We start from the raw sequence: 20,395 nt of genomic DNA, 5'->3' as shown, positions 1-20,395 counted from the left end.
TTGGGCTTCTACAACTCTGGCTCCCGGGACACATGCAAGAGGGAAACGGACGGAATCACACCTTAGTCTCAGCCACTGCGGACAGAACCCACAGGGGCTCTAGTTAGTCACTGTATGGGGGATACAGGGCTTCGTGGGCTGCCCTAGTAGCCTGCCCCCGTTGTTACAGTTTCAAGACTGACGTTCCAAGCCAGGGGCTTATAGGCAAGGCTCTGGAACAAAGCCTCTTGTAATAGACTGGACATTGGCCCTATTTGTCCCCAGGCCACACCCATTTATCTTCATCCTCGGGAGGATGTCCTTCGTGCTCCTGAACCATGGGGAAATGTTGCCAGGCTTGGTTTGGCAAGATTTAGGCTGTGCTAGGTCGGCGTCTCTCCCTCCTCCCCAGCTCGCCCCGCTTTCCGAGCCTCCCCAGCTCCCGAGTCCTCCGCCGCTAGCTGTCGTTGGAGGTGCTCCTGAGTCAACAAACTAAATCTCCCCAGCGGGAAAGACGCTTTTCCGGCAGCGCCCAGACCCGGGGAGCTGCAGTCGCCGCACCTTGCCTTCACCACAGCCCCATAGGAGAACCCGCGCAGACTGGAGGAGGTTTGGGGAAGGCCTGGGCAAAGAAGCGCGGGGGATTCGTTACCCGCCGGGGTTCTCCTCTGCAGCGCGTCTCCCTCCAGGAGCAGGAAATGGAGCCTCCCAAGTCCAGAGCAGAGAAGATGAGCCCCCGGGGTCCCCGGCTTTTATCAGCTGAGCTACGTGACACCTCCCGGGGCGGGGCATCGTGCAGGAGACAGACAGAGGGACAGCCCAATCGCATCGTTACGTAGAGCGGGAAGCCCACTCCTGAAAAGACAACAGCCTTGGTAAACTTTGGGTGAACTGGGGAGAACTGAGGAGGGGAAGCGCTTTGTTGCTTCTCTGTGTTTTCTATTTTATTTTATTTTATTTTTAGATTTTCAGTTCTTATTTCACCCAGGGAAGCAGACCTGGGTATCCACCCCCACCTCCTCCAGAACCTCCTGGGCCCCCCTCGGAGTCTTCCTGGGACGCCACAGGCTTGGAGAGCTCTCCGCAGGTTTCTCCGCCAGCGCCTCCAAATCTTTCGATTTCTATTCGAATTACACAGTCAGCTGCTCCAGCTCTGTGCTGGAAGGAGGGCAAGGCGTACGGCGATGGGGCACTGGAAGGAAGGGAAAGCAGAAAATTAAGCCTCTGTTTTCGCCTCCCTCCTTCCCCCACTAATTTCAGAATGTTGCTTCCTCCTCCTTACTTTTGCTGGCGCTAAGGGCTCGGACCAGCACCTGCCAGGCGTAGGTGTGGCCACCGGGGCGAAACCTGGCAGGCTCTGGAAAGAGCGTTTTGCTGACAGGAAAGAGAAACTGTTCCTTGTATTCATCACCTACCGCAGACTTCATCACGCCCGGGTCTTAGACGGGGCTGTCAGATTTCAGTGTGTTTCTCCTAATTGTAGTACCAATTTGTACTGGGCGCTGGCGAAGGGCCTGGCTCCCCCAAGCGCAGCCCTCCCGAACTGCCCGTGCGTGCGGCGAGCGCTGCTGCCCTGTGTGGCCTGTGCTGGGAATCCGAGGGCCGAAGTGGGCCCCGCCGCAGCACGAGGGGACGAGGGAACCAGGAGCTGGCTGCCTGGGGGCGGATTCGAACCCGTGCTCCCGGCGGATATAAGTAGCACTTGGGGACTCCTATTCAGCCCAATCCTGATTCCAACTGCCCTCTCTAGGTACCTACCCTTTACCCTTTTTCCGTTTTACAATTCTGGTGAGTAGATGTTTCTCTATCCCTTCTCCTCCAACTCCAGCACCCAGAGCCAGGAGGACTCCCGGAGCCCGCCCAGCAAGCCCCTCTCTCTTATATCTTCTGCTCAAGAGCTCGAGGTCTCAGTAGACCCAACTGAGGAAAGGCCGCCTGTGGAGCCTGAGCCAGGCGCAGACTGGGTCGTCACAGTCTGGCCTGGGGCGCTGGAAGTCTTACTTCTCAAGAACGGGCAAGAGATCAGGCCTGACCCTTTGCAAGTGACAGAATCAAAGCTTTGAGCTCATGGGAAAGTGGCTGGAAAGAAAGTCACTGCAGGGCCACACAGGTCTCTGACGAGGCTACCCAAGAACATTTAAATCCCTGCCCAGAGAAGAAGAGGCTCCAGTTGTCTTGCACTTCCTGGGAATTGGCAGTCCCTCAGAGCAGGGGTTCTGCAGCGACCGGGAGCGCGAGGAGATAAGGATGGTGGCCAGTTAGCAGAAAATCAAGGCAGACAGAACAGTCTGGAAAACACCACCTACGGTCACCTCTGGAGCCTGGGATTATGAGATAACTTTTCGATTTTTATACGTATTGTCAAATAGCTAAAGTATACGGAAAGTACAAAATAATAGTAAATTGAACACCCGTGTATTCACCACACATTTTAAGCAATAACATTAGCAATATTTGTGTACCCAGCTGGTCTCATTCCCTCTTTCCACTTATCCCCTACTCACCTGATAACCAGTACAATTTTATGAATTTGAAGTTACTAATTCCCACGCAATTGTTTATACTTTTAGTACATGTGTATATGTCCCTCATCAACAAATGACACTGTTTCAACACATTTATATGCATTTAAACTGCATGTAAATGGCATCATGTTGGCCAGATGCAGTTACTTACGACTGTAATTCCCGCACTTTGGGAGGCAGAGAGGGAAGATGGCTTGAGGCCCAGAGTTTGAGACCAGCCTGGGCAACATAGCAAGACTCTATCTCTACAAAAAAAAATTGTTTGTTTGTTTGAGACAGCATCTCGCTCTGTCACTCAGGCTGGAGTGCAGTGGCGCAGTCTCGGTTTGCTGCAACGTCAGCCTCCAGGGTTCAAGTGATTCTCCTGCCTCAGCCTCCCAAGTAACTGGGACTACAGGTGTGCGCCACCACGCCCAGCTAATTTTTGTATTTTTAGTAGAGATGTGATTTCACCGTATTGGCCATGCTGGTCTACAAACTCTTGACCTCATGATCTGCCTGCCTCAGCTTCCCAAAATGCTGGGATTATAGGTGTGAGCCACTGCGCCCAGCTAAAAAAGTTGTTTTAAATTAGCTGGGTGTGGTGGTGCCTGCCTATAAAGTCCCAGCTACTCAGGAGGCTGAAGCGGGAAGATGGCTTGAGCCCAGGAGCTGAAGGATGCTGTGAGCTCTGATTGTGCCACTACACAGGCAATAGAGTGAGACTCTGTCTCTTAAAAAAAAAAAAAAAAAGGAAAAAAATGTATCATATTGTAAGTGTTCTGTAGAACTTGCTCCCACACTTTAACATTTTGCTTTAAAGATTTGTTCATGTATTTAGATCATTGCTTTTTCACGGCTGTATGAGCTGAGTCATTTCTGCTCTTCTTTCCATCCATACCCATTGGTCTCCAAACTATCCAGGCCTCCCCAAAAGTTCCTGCAGGAGACCTCAGTTCCACTGGCTTTCAGGTCATAATTGTTCCAGCACTTCTTTTCCATTTCTGCTTCCAGCCCACCTCTCCCAAATTCTCAAGCTTCTAGACGGTCATGAGAGAGGAAAGATGCCAAATGCTTTTGATAAAATGTTGCCTTTCCAGTGGTTTGCATGTTTGTTTGTGTGGAGTAGGAGGGAAGTGAGGGCAGATGTGACTTATTCTGAGTATTAATTCAAGTTTAAAAGTAAAATCTTTAGGTTTGCCTTGTCCAGTAACAAATGCCAAGAGCCATAACTGCTCATTCTCTCTCTCTCTCTCTCATACACACACACACATACACACTTGCTTAATGCAATATCTACACTGTTTTTGCTTCAACAAACTAAATAGGAGAAGAGAGGTGGTAGGTTAAAGGGGCATGCTATCTTATTAAGGGCAGTCATTCTCTCACAGAAAGAATCACTGTATTAGTGTAGGGAGAATCACTGCCTACGTCAGCTGTGTGTCAATGACCTCTGTCACTGCCCCCAGTCTGCACAGTGAGACTGGAGGCTGCGTGCCATGGTCTACAGATTCCTCACTACAGAAAACTTGCTCCAACATTCTCCATGAGAGTCACAGCGAGATTGATTATGGCGGTCAATGCTCAATGGCATTGTGGCTGGCCAAGTTTTTTTGCAGACACTTTTACTAGGGGACGGAGGATTATAGCAGCAAGCCATCTTAGCATAGAGCCTTATCTGTGTTTCCACAGACTGTCTTTCAAACCCAAGCAACTTGTTCATAACATTCACTTTTCAGGCAAAAACGTATTTTCCACTTTTTTTCTTTTCTTGATAAAAAGTTTAAAAACTAAAGTTTGCATAAACACGTGTGTGATGTTTCTTAGGAACAATGTTTGCCATTTGACAAAGTGTGGTGAAATTTTGTCAGAACAAGTTTACTTGAAGGAGGGATGAGACATCCTTTATCAATGTTTATATGAATCACACGCATCAGAGAGAGTGGGAGGGAGAATCTTGGTTCTCTGGCACTCTCAGTACCCACATTGAGATCCAAGAGTGTCCTGATGATTTTCCTGTCTCAGTAAGTAATTAAGCTTTTCCTGAAGGAGCTCAGTTAAGTCCAAGCTTAATTTCAGTCCAGTCCAATGTTTAATTTGCTTTTTCAGCTACAGGAAATGAAAGCGTGACTCAGAATTTTCTCTATGTATCCCCTCAGATCTTTAGCACACTGAGAGTAGTTACAGAGTCTCAAAGCATATCCCCACAAGATGCTTTATTTATTACAAAGGAAAAAACACTAATTTTCCAGAGAATCCTGGAATATATCACCTTAATCAAGTTATCAAGGTTAACATCATTAGTAACAGGAAAAATTAAATTGCCTGCCACTAAAAAGAACAATTTTTATTTCTTATGTATTCCTGACCCAATAAAACAAAACAAAACAGCGCAATGAGAACGTAACTATAAGGAAACATTAGAGGGTTCAATGATGCCCACCTGTAGTCCCAGCTACACGGGAGTTTGAGGCAGGAGGATTGCTTGAGGCCAGGAGTTCAAGACCAGCCTGGGCAATATAGCAAAACCCTGTCTCAAAGGAAAAAGAAAAGAAAACATTAAACAAATCCAAACCCAAATTGAAAGACTGTTCTAGATTGAAAAACACTAAAAAGACAAGACAAAGTCACCATGTAATCCTAGGCGGGAGCTTGGACTAGAAAAAAATTTCTTTTTGCTATAAAGGACACTCTGGCAATTGTGAGAATGCACTTCAAAGACCACAACTTGGAGCTTAATTCACAAAGGACCCCAGCTGCCTCACTCTTCCATTGCATGTTTGTATGAAGGCCATGCTTCCATGGGTTGCTCCCAGCTGATGACTGAGTATAGCAAGGACAGGAGGGCAGGCCTTCTCCTGGGAGACAAAGGATGCCTATAATGGCCAACTTTTGCTTGACTTTGAGTGAATATCTAGCATAGTTCCACCCAATCTTTTTCCCCCTCTCCTCCACACAGGATCAGACTTGCATCATGGTGTGACAGCTCTCTCATCTTTCGTTGACTCCCAACTCTCAGCAAGATGGAAATGCCCAAATTCCCCTGACATATGGTAGAGGAAGAAATAAAGAGTTTGAGGGAAATGAGCATGAAGGAATGGCTATATTAGGTAAGACCAGAAGTAATCCTGCTAGAGGATTTTGTTCTATGACATGTCCCAGATTACACACCATTCACCAAGATCACCAGAAAGCACTGGTGAGAGGGGCATCTGCATCAAAGAAGTCCAGTGACGGCGGTCCACTGCATGCCAAAGAGGATGGTAGGTGAGGCAGTCTCAAAGCTGGGCCCATTAATACCCATGGGAATGCATGATGGGGGCCCTCAAGTAATAGAAGCTAGGAGGTCACAATTACCACAGTGACTGGCATAGTTAGTCAGACAGCCGCCGGGACTAAAGCCACAGGAAGTTGTGGAGATGGTTAATGGAGAATGATGTCCTTAGAGGCAAAATAGACAGGCAGCCAATAAAAATGTTACTTAACATCCATAACCCACAAAGAGCAAGAATAAAGGAGCAGGAAGCTGTGGGTGATTTCCCCCAATAAAAATCCACAACTTCTTGTTTAGTTCTCAAACCCAAGTCAATTTGCAGATCTGAAACCCACTGACTGAAGTGATGGGTTCCCAGGAGGAAGGCTCTTACAATGCCATGTCAAGTATATACCATGACAATTCCTCCAGCTCTTCCCCAAAGGTACCTATGGGCATTTATTCATGTGACCATATGCTGGGGAAAGGAGATAACCAGACATTTCAAGGGCTGTTGAATATGGGATCTGAGTTAACACTGATACCCAGAAACCTGAAATATCATCACAGTCCCTGTTACAATGGGACCAGGTAATAAATGGAGTCCTGTCTGAAATCTGACTCACAGTGGTTCATTTGGTCTGTGGATGATTTCCCAAGCAGCCAAGTGCACAGTTGGAATACTCCCAACATTAGGCCCTGGTATGTAAAGTACAACTATTATAGTGGGGAAGGTCAAAAGGAAACCTCTGAAGCTGCCCACAACTCAGCCAAGATGATAAATCAAAATCGGTTTCATATTGTAAGAGATTCATGCCACCATTAAAGAACTAAAGGATGCAGGGAAGGTAGTTTCCATTATATTTTCATTTAATTTGTTAGCCTAGCCCCTGAAGAAATTGGCAAGATCCTGAAGAATGACTGTAGACTACCACAGGCTTAACCAAGGAGTAGCCCTTATTCTGGCTGCTATTTGGTATCATCTAGATCAACATTAGTAAGCCTTCAGGTGAAAAGTATGTGAGCACTGATTTGGCAAATGCATTCTCTTCTATTTCAGTTAGAAAGAAGATCAGAAACAGTTCACATTAATGTGGAACAGACCAAAATATTCAGCTACATTTTGCTCCAGGGTTATTTTAACTCGTGCTCTCAATCATAATACAGTACAAAGAAATCTGCATCATCTGGACAGCCCAGAGAACACCACATGGACCCATTATGTTGACATCATGCTTCTGAACAGATGAACAAGTTGGTGGCTCTGGGGGCCATGGTAAGACATATGCATTCCAGAGGACTGGAGATAAACCATGCTAAGATTTCAGGAACCAGCCACTCCAGTGAAGTTTTAAGGGATTCAGTAGTAAGAGCTGTGCTAGGTGTTCCCTCTATAGTGAAGGACAAATTGCTGTATCTTGCATCCCCTACCACAAAGAAGGAAGCATAGCATCTGGTAGGCCTATTTAACTTCTACAGGCAATATATTCCATACCAAAAATCCTACACTGGACCACAAATCAGGTGACATGGAGAGCTGCAAGCTTCAAGGGGCCTAGAGCAGGAAGTACTGCAGCAGTACTGCAGTATGTGGTGCAATCACACCCTGCAACTTGGGCCCTGTGATCTGACAGCCTGTGGCATTCTATCTGGCAATAGTTGGGCAATGCAGTATAGGGATCGCGGCAAGCTCCATTGGGAGAATCCCAAGGCAGGCACCTGGGATTCTGGAATAAGACCATAACATCTGCAGTAGAGAATTATATGCCATTTGAGAAATAGCACTTGCGTGTTAGTGGACCCTGATAGAGACTGAACACTTATTCTCGGGTCACCAGCTAACCATGCATCTGAAACTGTTCATTATAAGCTGGATTCTGTTGGACCTAACAAGTCCCCAAGCTGGATGGGCCCAGCAGCAGAACATGCTAATGTGGAAATCCAGGATGGAGCTTGAGCAGGAGCAAAGGACACAAGTAAACTGCATGAGCAGGTAGTCCACACTCTCCTATACTCCCCTATGTCAACCACCACACGTGCACTAGTTTGCACCTATTTCTCTACAGGAGCTGGAGAGGTGCCCATACAACTGAGTGAAAGGGAAAAAAAAAAACTCAAGCATGGCTTATAGATGAGTTAGCTTAGTATGAGGGTGCAGACCAGAAATGAACTGTGACTGTGTTATAACCACATGCTGTAGGGAGTAGTTCTGAAAAACAGTGAAGAGGGAAGATTTTCCCAGTAAGCAAAGCTCTGAATCATGCGCTTGATTATTCACTTTGTGTGGAAGGGGAAGTGGCCTGAAGTAAGAATAAATAAGCTGAGTGTAGGGGTGTGCACCTGTAGTCTCAGCTTCTTGGGAGACTGAGGCAGGAGGATCACCTGAGCCTGGAAGTTTGAAGCTACAGTGAACTATGATGGCACCGCTGCACTCCACCCTAGGTGACACAGCAAGACACAGTCTCTTTCTTAAAAAGAATAAGAAAAAGAAGGAGAAAGAGAAGAAATATAGATCCTTGGGTCACACAAAAGAAACTGTCATCAGAGGGAATAGGCAACCTATGGAATGGGAGAAATTTTTGCAATCTATCCATCTGACAAAAGGCTAATATCCAGAATCTACAAAGAACTTAAACAAATTTACAAGAAAAAAACAAACAACCCCATCAAAAAGTGGGCAAAGGGTATGAACAGATATTTCTCAAAAGAAGACATTTATGCAGCCAACGAACATGTGAAAAAATGCTCATCATCACTGGTCATTAGAGAAATGCAAAATCAAAACCACAGTGAGATACTATCTCACGCCAGCTAGAAAGGCAATCATTAAAAAGTCAGGAAACAACAGATGCTGGAGAGGATGTGGAGAAATAGGAATGCTTTTACACTGTTGGTGGGAGTGTAAATTAGTTCAACCATTATGAAAGACAGTGTGGCGATTCCTCAAGGATCTAGAACTATAAATAAATACTATTTGACCCAGTGATCCCATTACTGAGTATATACCCAAAGGATTATAAATCATTCTACCATAAAGACACATGCACACGTATATTTATTGCAGTACAATTCACAATAGTAAAGGCTTGGAACCAACCCAAATGTCCATCAATGATAGACTGGATTAAGAAAATGTGTCATATATACGCCATAGATTACTATGCAGCCATAAAAAAGGATGATTTCATGTCCTTTGCAGGGACATAGATGAAGCTGGAAACCATCATTCTCAGTAAACTATCACAAGGACAGAAAACCAAACACCACATGTTCTCGCTCATAAGTGGGAGTTGAAGAATGAGAACACATGGACACAGGGAGGGGAGCATCACAGACCGGGGCCTGTCAGGGAGTAGGGGGCTAGGGGAGGGATAGCATTAGGAGAAATACCTAATGTAGGTGACAAGTTGATGGGTGCAGCAAACCATCATGGCACATGTATACCTATGTAACAAAACTGCATGTTCTGCACATGTACCCCAGAACTTAAAGTATAATAATAATAATAATAATAATAATAATAATAATAAAACACTACATCCCTAAGAGTCACAAATAGAAAAAAAAAGAAATATATACGTTTGGGAAGTGGCCAATGGTCTGGCTGCCTGGTCAGAGCCTTTAAAGAAAACAACTGGAAAATCAGAGCCAAGGAGGTCTGGGTAGACTCTAGAAGCATATAGACGGACATATAGGAATGGATATAATGTATGAACATTTTGTATCACATGTTAATGCTCAACAGAGAGCATCTACCATGCAAGAGGCACTGAGCAGCCAAGTAGACAAAATGATTCAGCCAATTAACATCAGCCAGCCTTTGTCATCAGTCACTCCAGAACTGGCACAATAGGCACATGAACAGAGTGGCCATGGTGGCAGAGGTGGCTACATATGGGCCCTATAGAATGGACTCCTACTTACCAAAGCCAGTGTAGCCACTGCTGCCTCTGAATGTCCAACTTGTCAGGAACAGAGACCAACACTGAACTCCCAAAGTGGCACTAGTCTTCAAAGAGACCAACCAGCCACATGGTGGCAAGTTAACTGCATCAGCCCCCTTCCACACCGGAAGGGCCAGCAGTCTGAACTCACAGGAACAGATACCTATTCCAGGAATGGACTTGCCTTTCCCTCCCACAGAGCCTCAGCTGTGGGAGTTTGTGGAATATCTAATCCACAGGCATGGAATCCCACATATCACAGCATCTAACCAGGAGCCCCTCTTCACAGCAAAGGAGGTAGGCCTGTGATCATGAGGTCACTATCTGTGTCACATACCACACCACCCAAGGCAGACAGCCTCAGAGAATCTTGTAACCACCTTCTAAGAGTACAACTGAATGGCAGCTCAAAGAACACACTCTAAAAAGATGGGGTGCCATCCTTCGGGAGACAATATATTTATGAAATCATAGACTCCTCGATGTTGCCATATCTGCACGAGGAAGGATACAAGGTCCAGGAGCCAAAGGGGAGAAATAGGAGCAGCCCCACTTACCATCACTTCCAGGGACCCACTAGGGTATTTTGTGCTTCTTGTCCATATAGATCCTGAACCCCAAAAGGGATGCACACTTGCCAGGGGACACAGCGAGCATCCGAGGGAACTATAAGTTCTAGCTGCTGAAGGGGCACTTTGATCTCCTTATGTGTAAGAAGTTACCAGACTGGCAGGGATCATGGATCCTGCTCAGCAGAAGAGGGCAAGGCCATTTTCACACAATGGGGGCAGGAAGGAATATGTGTGAATCCCAAATGATCTACTTGATTGCCTTCTGATACTCTGATGCCCTACTGTAAGGGTGAACAGATACATGCAATAACCCCAAACCGATAAAGGTATGATTGCCAAAGGTTCAAACCACTTAGGAATGAGGTTTCTGGCCATATCCCTGGGTAAGCAAGCCACCAAGACCTGCAGAGGTGAGAGCTGAGGGTGAGAGGTGTTTAGAATGGATAGTGGAGGAGTGGAAGGATGAGAACCAGTTGCAGCCCTGAGATCCATTGTAGTGACAGGGCCTGCAGTTCATCCCACTAACCTTACACTTCTGATTTCCCCTCGGGAGGAATGGCCTACAGGGGCCATGCAGAGGCTGTACGGAGAATTGGTCAGTACACACAGAAGTGGATGGCAGTGGGCCAAGCACAGTGGCTCACACCTGTAATCTCAGCACTTTGGGAGGCCGAGGTGGGTGGATCACCTGAGTCCAGGAGTTCGAGACCAGTTAGGACAACATGACAAAACCCCATGTCTACTAAAAATACAAAAACTAGCCGGGCATGATGGCATGTGCCTGTAATCCCAGCTACTTGGGAGGCTGAGACAGGAGAATCGCTTGAGGTGGAGGTTGCAGTGAGTCAAGATAGTGCCACTACATTCCAGCCTGGGTGACAGAGTGAGACTTCGTCTCAAATAAATAAATAAATAAATAAATAAATAAGAAGTGGGCTGCAGTGGTGTGAGCATGCACCTGACAGACCTCTCATTACGGAGAGCTTATACAGCCAAGAACCCCAGCTGCTGCTCTTTGAAACCCATCCTGCTTTTGTGCCGAGGCCACACTTCCCACAGGCTGCTCTAGCCAGTGACCAAGCACAGCACAGACACTAAGACGGGCCCATTCTGGGAGACACGGGATTCCTCTGATGGCCAACTTTGACTTGGGGACTCCCTGATGGCCTTGCCAAGCCTTTTTGATAAAGCACTTTGGTCTAGGAAGCTTCTACCCAACCTTCCTTCCTCTCTCCTTCACTCAGGGTCAGACTTATAATGTGATCTGACAGTTCCCCCAGCATTTCCTGGCTCTTGCTCCTTTCCTCTCACAGGTGTTTCTCCTGAGAAAATTCTTGCATGTTTAATCCCAATTTGAGGGATTATTGGGATGATTATTGGGACTACTGTTGGAACAGTTGACAAACTGTCACTGGGGGTGTGTAGATTAAATGGCAGTATTGTATAAATCCATGTTAATTTCCGGGTAGTGATAACAGTACTGTGATTATATAGCAGTGTGTCCTTGGTGTTTAGGAATTACACAGTGAAATGTTTAGGATAATGGGGCAACTTACTTTCAAACGGTTCCCCCAAAATCCTAGATAGATAGATAGATAGATAGATGATTGATACATAGATAGATAGATAGATAGATAGATAGATAGATAGATAGGCAGGCAGAGTAAGAAAGAAAGTGAGAATGATCAAACAAATGTATATAATGTTTTGTGGGGAGAGTGAATAGGAGTTTTTTGTAGTATTCTTATGACTTTTCCATAAATTTGAAATTATCAAAAATAAAAAATGTTTAAAACATTCTGAAGACACACATTCGGCCAACAATCATGAAAAAAGGCTCTACATCACTGATCACTACAGAAATGCAAATGAAAACCACAATGAGATGTCATCTAACACCAGTCAGAATGGCGATTATTAAAAAGTAAAAAAATAACAGATGCTGGTGAGGTTGTGGAGAAAAAAGAACACTTATACACTGTTGGTAAATTCAGCCATTGTGGAAGACAGTGTGGTGATTCCTCAAAGACCTAAAAACAGAAATGCCATTCAACCCAGCAATCCTATTACTGGGTATATACCCAAAGGAATGCAGATCATTCTATTATAAAGACACACACACATGTGTTCATTGCAGTACCACTCACGATAGCGAAGACATGGAATCAACCTGAATGCTCATCAGTAACAGACTGGATAAAGAAAATGTGGTACATATCATGGAATACTATGCAGCCATAACAATGAATGAGATCATGTCCTTTGCAGGGACATGGATGGAGCAGGAGGACATTATCCTTAGGAAACTAACACAGGAATAGAAAACCAAATACCACATGTTCTCACTTACAAGTGGGAGCTAAATGATGAGAACACATGGACACATAGAGGGGAACAACAACACTGGGGCCTTTTGGAGGGTGGAAGGGTGGGAGGAAGGAGAGGATCAGGAAAAATAACTAATGGGTACTAGGCTTAATACCTGGGTGATGAAATAATCTGTACGACAAACCCCCATGACACAAGTTTACCTATGTAGCAAACCTGCACTTACACCCATGAACTTTAAAAGTTTAAAAAAAAAACTTAAACAACGCTCAGAATCTTGATTAAAAGTCTTAGTGCAAAAGGGCTTGCATAACTAATATGGTTTGAGTCTGTGTCCCCACAAAAACCTCAGGTCGAATTGTAATCCCCTGTGTCGGAGAATGGATGTGGTGGGGGGTGACTAGATCAAGGGGGTGGATTTCTCCCATGCTGTTCTCATTATAATGGGTGAGTTGTCCTGAGATCTGGTTGTTTAAAAGTTTGTAGCACCTCCCCCTTCCCTCTCTTCATCCTGCTCCAGTCATGTAGGATGTTCTGGCTTCCCTTACACCTTCTGCCACGATTGTAAGTTTCCTGAGGTCTCCCCAGCCGTGCTTCCTGTGCAGCCTGTGGTACCATGAGCCAATTAAACCTCTTTTCTTTATAAATCACCTAGTCTCAGGTAGTTCTTTATAGCAATGTGAGAACGGACTAATACAATAGCCTTCTTCTTTATCTTGAAACTCATCAAGGACACTGAGGCCATTCCACCCAAATTAAAAGTTTCCCTTTTATCCTCCAAAGTGATTTATAGCAGGAAGATGGAATGCTGTTTACACTTTCATTGATTGCTTAGTTTTGTTCATATAATTATACATTTTAACATTCTTGCAGAATTAGTTTGCTAGGGCCACCATAACAAAATACAAAGACCGGGTGGCTTAAACAACACGAATTCACTTTCTCACAGTTCTAGAGGCTGGAAGTCCAAGATCAAGGTGTCAGCAGATACTGTTTCTTCTGAGGCCTCTCTTTTTGGTTTGCAGTTGCTGCTTTCTCACTGTGCCCTCACATGGTCTCCACTCTGTATACATGTACCTCCCTGGTGTTTCTTCCTCTTCTTAGGAGAACACTGATTGTATTGAATTAGGGCCCCACTCTTATTACCTTAGTTAGCTTTAATTACCTCTTTAAAGATTCCATCTCTAAATGTATTCACATTTTGAGGTAGTGAGGGTTAGGGATTCAACATACAAATTTTGGAGAAACACAACTCATCCCATTACATAGAGTATACCTTTCTCCCTTTAGTTAAAGGTTACTTGTGTCACCACCACCCCTACACATACACCAGAAGGCAGCTTTTTCTAAAAGAAAACCACTCTAAGATTCAGTCCTCTGAAGAACAATGTAAATCTCAACTCTTTTGAAAATCTGGTTAATGTTAAACCTATAATTTTATTTTCATTTTCTTCCAACCTGAATGACTTTTCTTAAAGGGTTCATACATTTAAAGTTTTGCCTAGATTTTTGGCCGGGCATGGTGGCTTATACTGGTAATCCCAGCACTTTGGGAGGATGAGGCGGGCAGACCATTTGAGCTAAGAATTTTGAGACCAACCATGGCACCAAACATGGCAAAATCTCACATCTACCAAAAATACAAAAATTAGCTGGCCTTGGTGGGGCACTTGTAGTCTCAGCTACTCAGGAGGCTGAAATGGGAGGATCGCTTGAGCCTGGGAGGTCGAGACTGCAGTGAGCCGTGATCGTGCCACTGCACTCCAGCCTGGGTGACAGAGTAAGACCCCATCTCAAAAAATAAGAAGAAGAAAATTAAATTTTGGCTAGATTTCCTTCCTTTTTTCTGGGAGGGTTTTGAGCTTTCTTATGTTAGATTATTACGCACTTAATAGCCTCTTGAAGCTACTGAAAATAGGAGATCTATACAATTTAAGGAACTATATGGACTTTACTTTCTAATTACATCTGAAGGTGTATTATCTTATCTAATTTGATAAGCTTCTTTCCATTGTCACTCCTTATATGTTCATATGAATCCTCCAGGAACACATACTCTAGACATACATTGTTTCGATCAGAAAGGTTGAAGCCTCTTTTGGGGCCAGTTTAAGAATCTTCACATTCTAATTTCTATTGTACTTTAACAGGACTCAAACCTTACAAAGAAAGAAACTTCACTCATCTCTTATCACAATAAAAACCTAACTTGATCTACTCTCAAGCTTAGAAAGCTTTATTTCAGAAGACAGAATTGCAATAGTTCTACCTATAATTTAAGTAAGAGCAGGGGCTGCATGCAGTGGCTCATACCTGTAATCCCAGTACTTTGGAGGCCGAGGTGGGCAGATTGCTTGAGGTCAAGAGTTCAAGACCAGCCTGGGAAACATGGCAAAACCCTGTCTCCACAAAAAATTAGCCAGGCGTGGTAGTGTGCATGTGTGGTCCCAGCTACTTGGGAGGCCGAGGTGATAGAATCACTTGAACCTGGGAGGCAGAGGTTGCAGTGAGCCGAGATTGTGCCACTGCACTCTAGCCTGGGTGACAGAGTGAGACCTTGTCTCGAAAAAAAAAAAAAACATTAAGTGAGAGCAGCCTCCACCTATCCTATGGACCCAGGACAAAGTGACATCTGTCAAAAGCCATAAGACAACAGACAAAAACAAAACAAAAATCAATGTTTTAATTTTCCAGTGATCCTGATTTTAAGCAAAACTAATCCTTTAGCAACAGAGTTCAAAGTTGGCCAGCACTAGACAGCAGTGACGGGCAACCCTCCTACCTCCCCACCCCAACACTGTTATTTTTACTTATTCAGATTTAGGCTCCAATTGGAGTTACCGCCTGTATTCATTTCCTAAGCCTACTATAACAACATACTATAAATTTGGTGGCTTAAAACAACAGAATTTATTTTCTCTGTTCTGGAAGCTGGAAGTCTGAAATCAGGTTGTCAGTAGGGCCCTTCTCCCTGAGACTCTCAGTAGAATTTTCTCTTACGTCTGCCTGGTGGTGGCCATCAATCTTCCATGTTCCTTGGCTTGCAGCTGTGTCACTCCAATCTCTGTCTCCATCACTATGTGGCCTTCTCCCTGTGTGTCTCTCTTCACACCATCTCCCTTCTTATAAGGACATCAGTCATATTGGATTAAGAGCTCACTCTACTCCAGTGTGACCTCATCTTAACTAATTACTTCTACAATGACCCTATTTCTAAGTAAGGTCACATTTTGGGGTACTAAGTGTTAGGATTCAACATATCTTTTGGGAGAGCACAGTTTAAAAACATAATATCATCCTTCCCAGTTTTCTTGAGTACTTTATTTCATGGTCTCTCATTTGTAGGTTTTATTATTTCCATGCATATTAACAAATGGGAAAGATCAACTGTCATCTTCTGGCTTAATAAATGCAAGGCTGGGCACAGTGGCTCACGACTGTAATCCCAGCACTTTGGGAGGCCGAGGTGGGCGGATAACTTGAGGTCAAGAGTTCAAGACCAGCCTGACCAATATGGTGAAACCCCATCTCTACTAAAAAATACAAAAATTAGCCAGCTGTGGTGGTGGGCACCTATAATCCCAACTAGTTGGGAGGCTGAGGCAAGGAGAATTGCTTGAATCTGGGAGGCAGAAGTTGCAGTCAGCCGAGATCACACTACTTGCACTCCAGCCTGGGCAACAGAGCAAGACTCCATCTCAATAAAAGAAAGAAAGAAAAAGAAATTCACAAATATTTATGCCTTTATTTTAAAAAGGAGGCTATGTCAATTTAAATATTATTACATGAGCAAGAAATCATTACATAAGTAACCAAGCAAAATTAGACTTTTTTTGGAAGTTACTTTCCCAAAATACAATAACTCATAAATCTGAGTGTCTTATCAAACTAATTTGATAGGAGCTAATGGCAAATGCAGTTTGGTGACATGGAAAAGCATCTCATTCTCTGCAGGTGCAAGAAAAAGGAAACCATCAGTTGTTTCTTGCTTGCTGGCTTGTCTTGCTGAGTTTTCTTTCACCAGCAGTAGGAGAGTTTAGAGTTTCCAGGCTAAATACTGGAATTTCAATAATTAGCACTCAAAGAGGAAAAAAAGTAGTCTTTCAAATAAAGGCCCACTCAAAACTTCAAATAACTTCAGTTTCAAAAAATAGTATAAGAAAGAAGCAGAATAGGCTTGTGTTAAAATAGATTATAAAACATATGATATTTGCTGCTTACATTTGTCATCCAAATGTTTTATGGTTAATATCAATTTTATCAATTTTTTACTAATTTTGTATTCACTGGTAAACAAGTACTTCCACTAGCAACATTAAGAATCAAGGTTTTCAGTTAGAGAAATAATCACATGGCTCACCAAGTAATAAGTAAAAAGGAATTATGAGTTGAGAAAAGGGTTAAAATTCGATTATGTTTTGTAAAGCAATGCAGGAAATAAATTCATAACTTTCAGTATGAATTTGTCAGTAAAACAAAAATTAAAATATTAAGCCTTCTAGGGTTCCTTTGAGGAGTATATGTGATGGTATATACAAAATACCTGGCATACAGTATGTGCTTAGTAAACATTAACTTCATTCCACACCCTCCTTTGTTCAGTGTCATTGAACCTCAAACAGTTCCCTGAAAAGTTCCCATTAATTGGGGATGAAGAAACCCACCCAGGAATTAAGTGCTCATTTCATCCCCTACATGTGGAAAAGACAAGTCTCACAGCACCCTGATTGGTATGGAACTCCACGCTGCCCAAGAATGAGTGCCCCTTAGATCTTGAGCTAACCAGCTGGTGGCAAGGCCCTTGCTTCACACCCTCACAGGGTACTCAGTAGCTCCACCGGTAATAAAATTTCCCCAGTTGTCATGGGGGCGCAAGATGCTTAACTGACATGAGACTAAATCTGGTCTTTATGGTTTGAATTTCATTTTGATAATTATTTGTTTTGAAGAATACAAATGTAAAGATCATTTCTGTCTTCATATGAGTCTCAAATTATAATCTTGATTCTATAATAAATCTTCTTTAGCTTTCAACTGGCATATTCAACCGGAAATGGGAGGTACCCATTTCCTCTATATTTCAAATTGACCTTCATATATAAAAACGCGTGAGTTCATAACGATACTTGTTTTTAAAAACTTCATGGTTCACCGTTGTAAGTTCACGCTAGGACATCAGCTCATTGTTTTGAAAACTGATGAAGGGAAGCAATCAAGCATTTGTACTCCTTTCCTGTATGCATTCTATTTCGGGGCCACCAAAGAGATGATGAGGAAAGTCCTTCACAGAAATATTCCTGGTTAATAAATTGAGATGGAATGATGGAATTAGAAAAATTGTCATTTTGCAAGACCTAATGAAATCATAGATCTAGGTAACAATCATCAACTAATGCTGAAACTACCAGGATGGTGGTTTTCAACCTCACCTGCCCCCAAGAGCTGTTACAAGCCTCAGTGTGCAGGCTGCACTCCAGACCAAGTGAATCAGAATGTCTGGGCTGATTGTAAAGCTCCCCAGGTGATTTCAGTGTGCAGCCAAGATTGAGGATCACTCACTAGATGAAAGGGGCATGGGGAAGTTTATAACAGATGGATCAGACAGAAAACACTTCAACCTACTCACCAATTCTAACGTTAGTATGAGTGGGACAGCCAGACACTGTGTACATTAGCACAATGTCTAATACACAGCACTACCTAGGAGGTGTTCTAGCAAAAGCCTTCTCCCTTACTCCTTACCCCTTTACACACATAATTGAACCTACATGTAGTCAGTCCTTCGGGTCTAATTTTCCAGTTTAGATGAAACACAGGCATAGGAGAAGTTAAATGGTACCATGAAGAGGTAATCAGCTGACTCATGAATGTGAGAGATTCAACAGGATATATGAATTGGATTTTTCCACAAATAACTGAGGAGGAAAGGCAGAGGGCTAATGTTATAAATTAAAAGAGACTTAAATTACCTATCAACTAAATGCAATGTGTGGGTCTTGTTTGGCAGCTGATTTTTAAAAAATGAATTCGCCTTGAAGAAGGAGTCTGATTTAAACAAACAAAATGTTTTTTAAAAAGAAAGGAAGAAAGAAAGAAGAAAAAACTTGTGACAATCAGGAAGTTGTGATTTGGTATTAGATTACAATAAAAATGATTATTTTGTGAAGTGTGTGGCTGGACGTGGTGGCTCATACTTGTAATCTCAATGCTTTCGAAGGCCAAAGAGGGAGGCATCACTTGAGGCCAAGAGTTCAGGACCAGCCTGGGCAACATAGCAAGACCCCATCTCTAAAAAAAAAATGTTTTTAAAAATTAGTGGGGGAGCCAGGTTTGTTGACTTGGCTCATGCCTATAATCCCAGCACTGTGGAAGGCTGAGGCAGGAGGATTGCTTAAGCCCAGGAGTTCGAGATCAACCTGGGAAACATAAGGAGACCCCATTTCTACAAAAAAACAAAATACAAATATTAGCCAGGCATGGTGATGCACACCTGTGGTCCCAACTACTTGGGAGGCTAAGGCAGGAGAATTACTTCAGCCTGGGAGTTTGAGGTTACAGCGAGCTATGATTGTGCCACTGCCCTCCAGACTGGGCAACAGAGTGAGACCCCATCTCTACAAAAAAATTTTTTAAAAAATACTAGCTGGGCATGGTGGCACTTGCCTGTAGTCCTAGCTACCCTGGAGGCTAATGCAGGAAGATGGCTTGAGTCCAGGAGTTCAAGGTTGTAGTAAGCCATGATGTTACCACTGCACTGCAGCCTGGGTGGAGAGACAGAATAAGACCCTGTCTCTGAAAGAAAATTCTTTTGGTTAAATCTGATAATGGTATGCATGGTAGTTATACATTTTTAAAAGTCCTTATCTATTAGGGATATATGCTAAAACATTTATAAGTAAAGTCATACGTTGTCTAGGATTTGCTTTAAAATAGCCTAGGGAGTCGCACCATTACACTCCAGCCTGGGCATGCTGGAGTGCAATGAGCGAAACTCTGTCTCAAAAAAAAAAAACAAAACACAAAACCCTAGGAAAAGAAGTTGGGTGGAAGTTAGATTATTAGAAACATGTTGGTAATTGTTGAAGCTAAGCTATGAGTATATGGGGGTTCAATATATTGTTATCTCAACTTTCATGTCCATCTGAAAATTTACATAACAAAAAGTTATATGTATGTGTGTGTGTGTGTGTGTGTGTGTGTGTGTGTGTGAACTACGTGAGGAGCGGTGAGGAATGGCGAATAGCCTTATGTAGCTGATGCAAAATATATAGGAGGTAGGGGAATTTCATGCCCTCAAATTTGCTAACTACTCTGTTAAATACAAATGACATCAAAGAAGCACTTTCTGCTCTCAAGGAATATTTTCCTTGAGGAACATGTGCCATTGTACAGTCAAAGAAAAAAAACTAAATAATGACGTGAATCACGTAAGACACCAACATCAAGGGTTACAGTTGGAACTGCTCACTGTTGGGGAGACGTAGTGATTTTGGCTTAAGATAGTGAGTGAGGTATAGTAGAGAGATAGACTTAGATTTAAACCCTGACTCTGCTGTTTCCTGGTTTTGTGACTGCCTGCAAGTCATTTGACCACCTTGAACCCCAGCCAGTCTCAAAGCCAATGTTACATGTGTTAGATTTTTGTTACATAAGCACTCCAGTTCCAGGTATGCATTTTTATTTCAGTTATTGTTTTATAACAAATCACCCCAAAACTTAGTGGATTCAACCAAAGCCATTTTACGTCCTCATACTTCTGTGGGTTGGGCAGGGCTCAGCTGGACAGTTCTTCTGCTGGCTCTGCTTGGTATCTCA

At 43.5% G+C, this 20,395-nt stretch overlaps 1 protein-coding gene and 1 long non-coding RNA gene across 4 annotated transcripts in view; one reads left to right on the top strand and one right to left on the bottom strand.

Moving 5' to 3' along the window:
* Positions 1–20,395, bottom strand: part of SLFN5 (schlafen family member 5) — a 51,716-nt gene that overhangs the window by 21,528 nt on the left and 9,793 nt on the right. Inside the window, exon 1 of one of the 3 annotated variants that reach the window (XM_005583461.5) lies at positions 541–706. The exons of 1 other annotated variant lie outside the window; for it this stretch is intronic. The gene's annotated coding sequence lies outside the window, so the exon portion shown is untranslated. Of the gene's footprint in view, positions 1–540; positions 707–20,395 lie in introns of those variants that run through there. One more of the 3 variants, XM_005583459.5, reaches the window with a different exon arrangement.
* LOC141408783 (uncharacterized) lies at positions 496–2,418 on the top strand. The gene is made up of 2 exons (XR_012425537.1): positions 496–854; positions 1,808–2,418. It is a non-coding gene; the product is annotated as an uncharacterized lncRNA (long non-coding RNA).

The sequence above is a fragment of the Macaca fascicularis genome, chromosome 16 (assembly GCF_037993035.2).
Source record: "Macaca fascicularis isolate 582-1 chromosome 16, T2T-MFA8v1.1".
NCBI classification, from domain to species: Eukaryota; Metazoa; Chordata; class Mammalia; order Primates; family Cercopithecidae; genus Macaca; species Macaca fascicularis.
The sequence above is the reverse complement of the archived record's forward strand: the minus strand, read 5'-3'. Positions and strand labels throughout refer to the sequence as shown.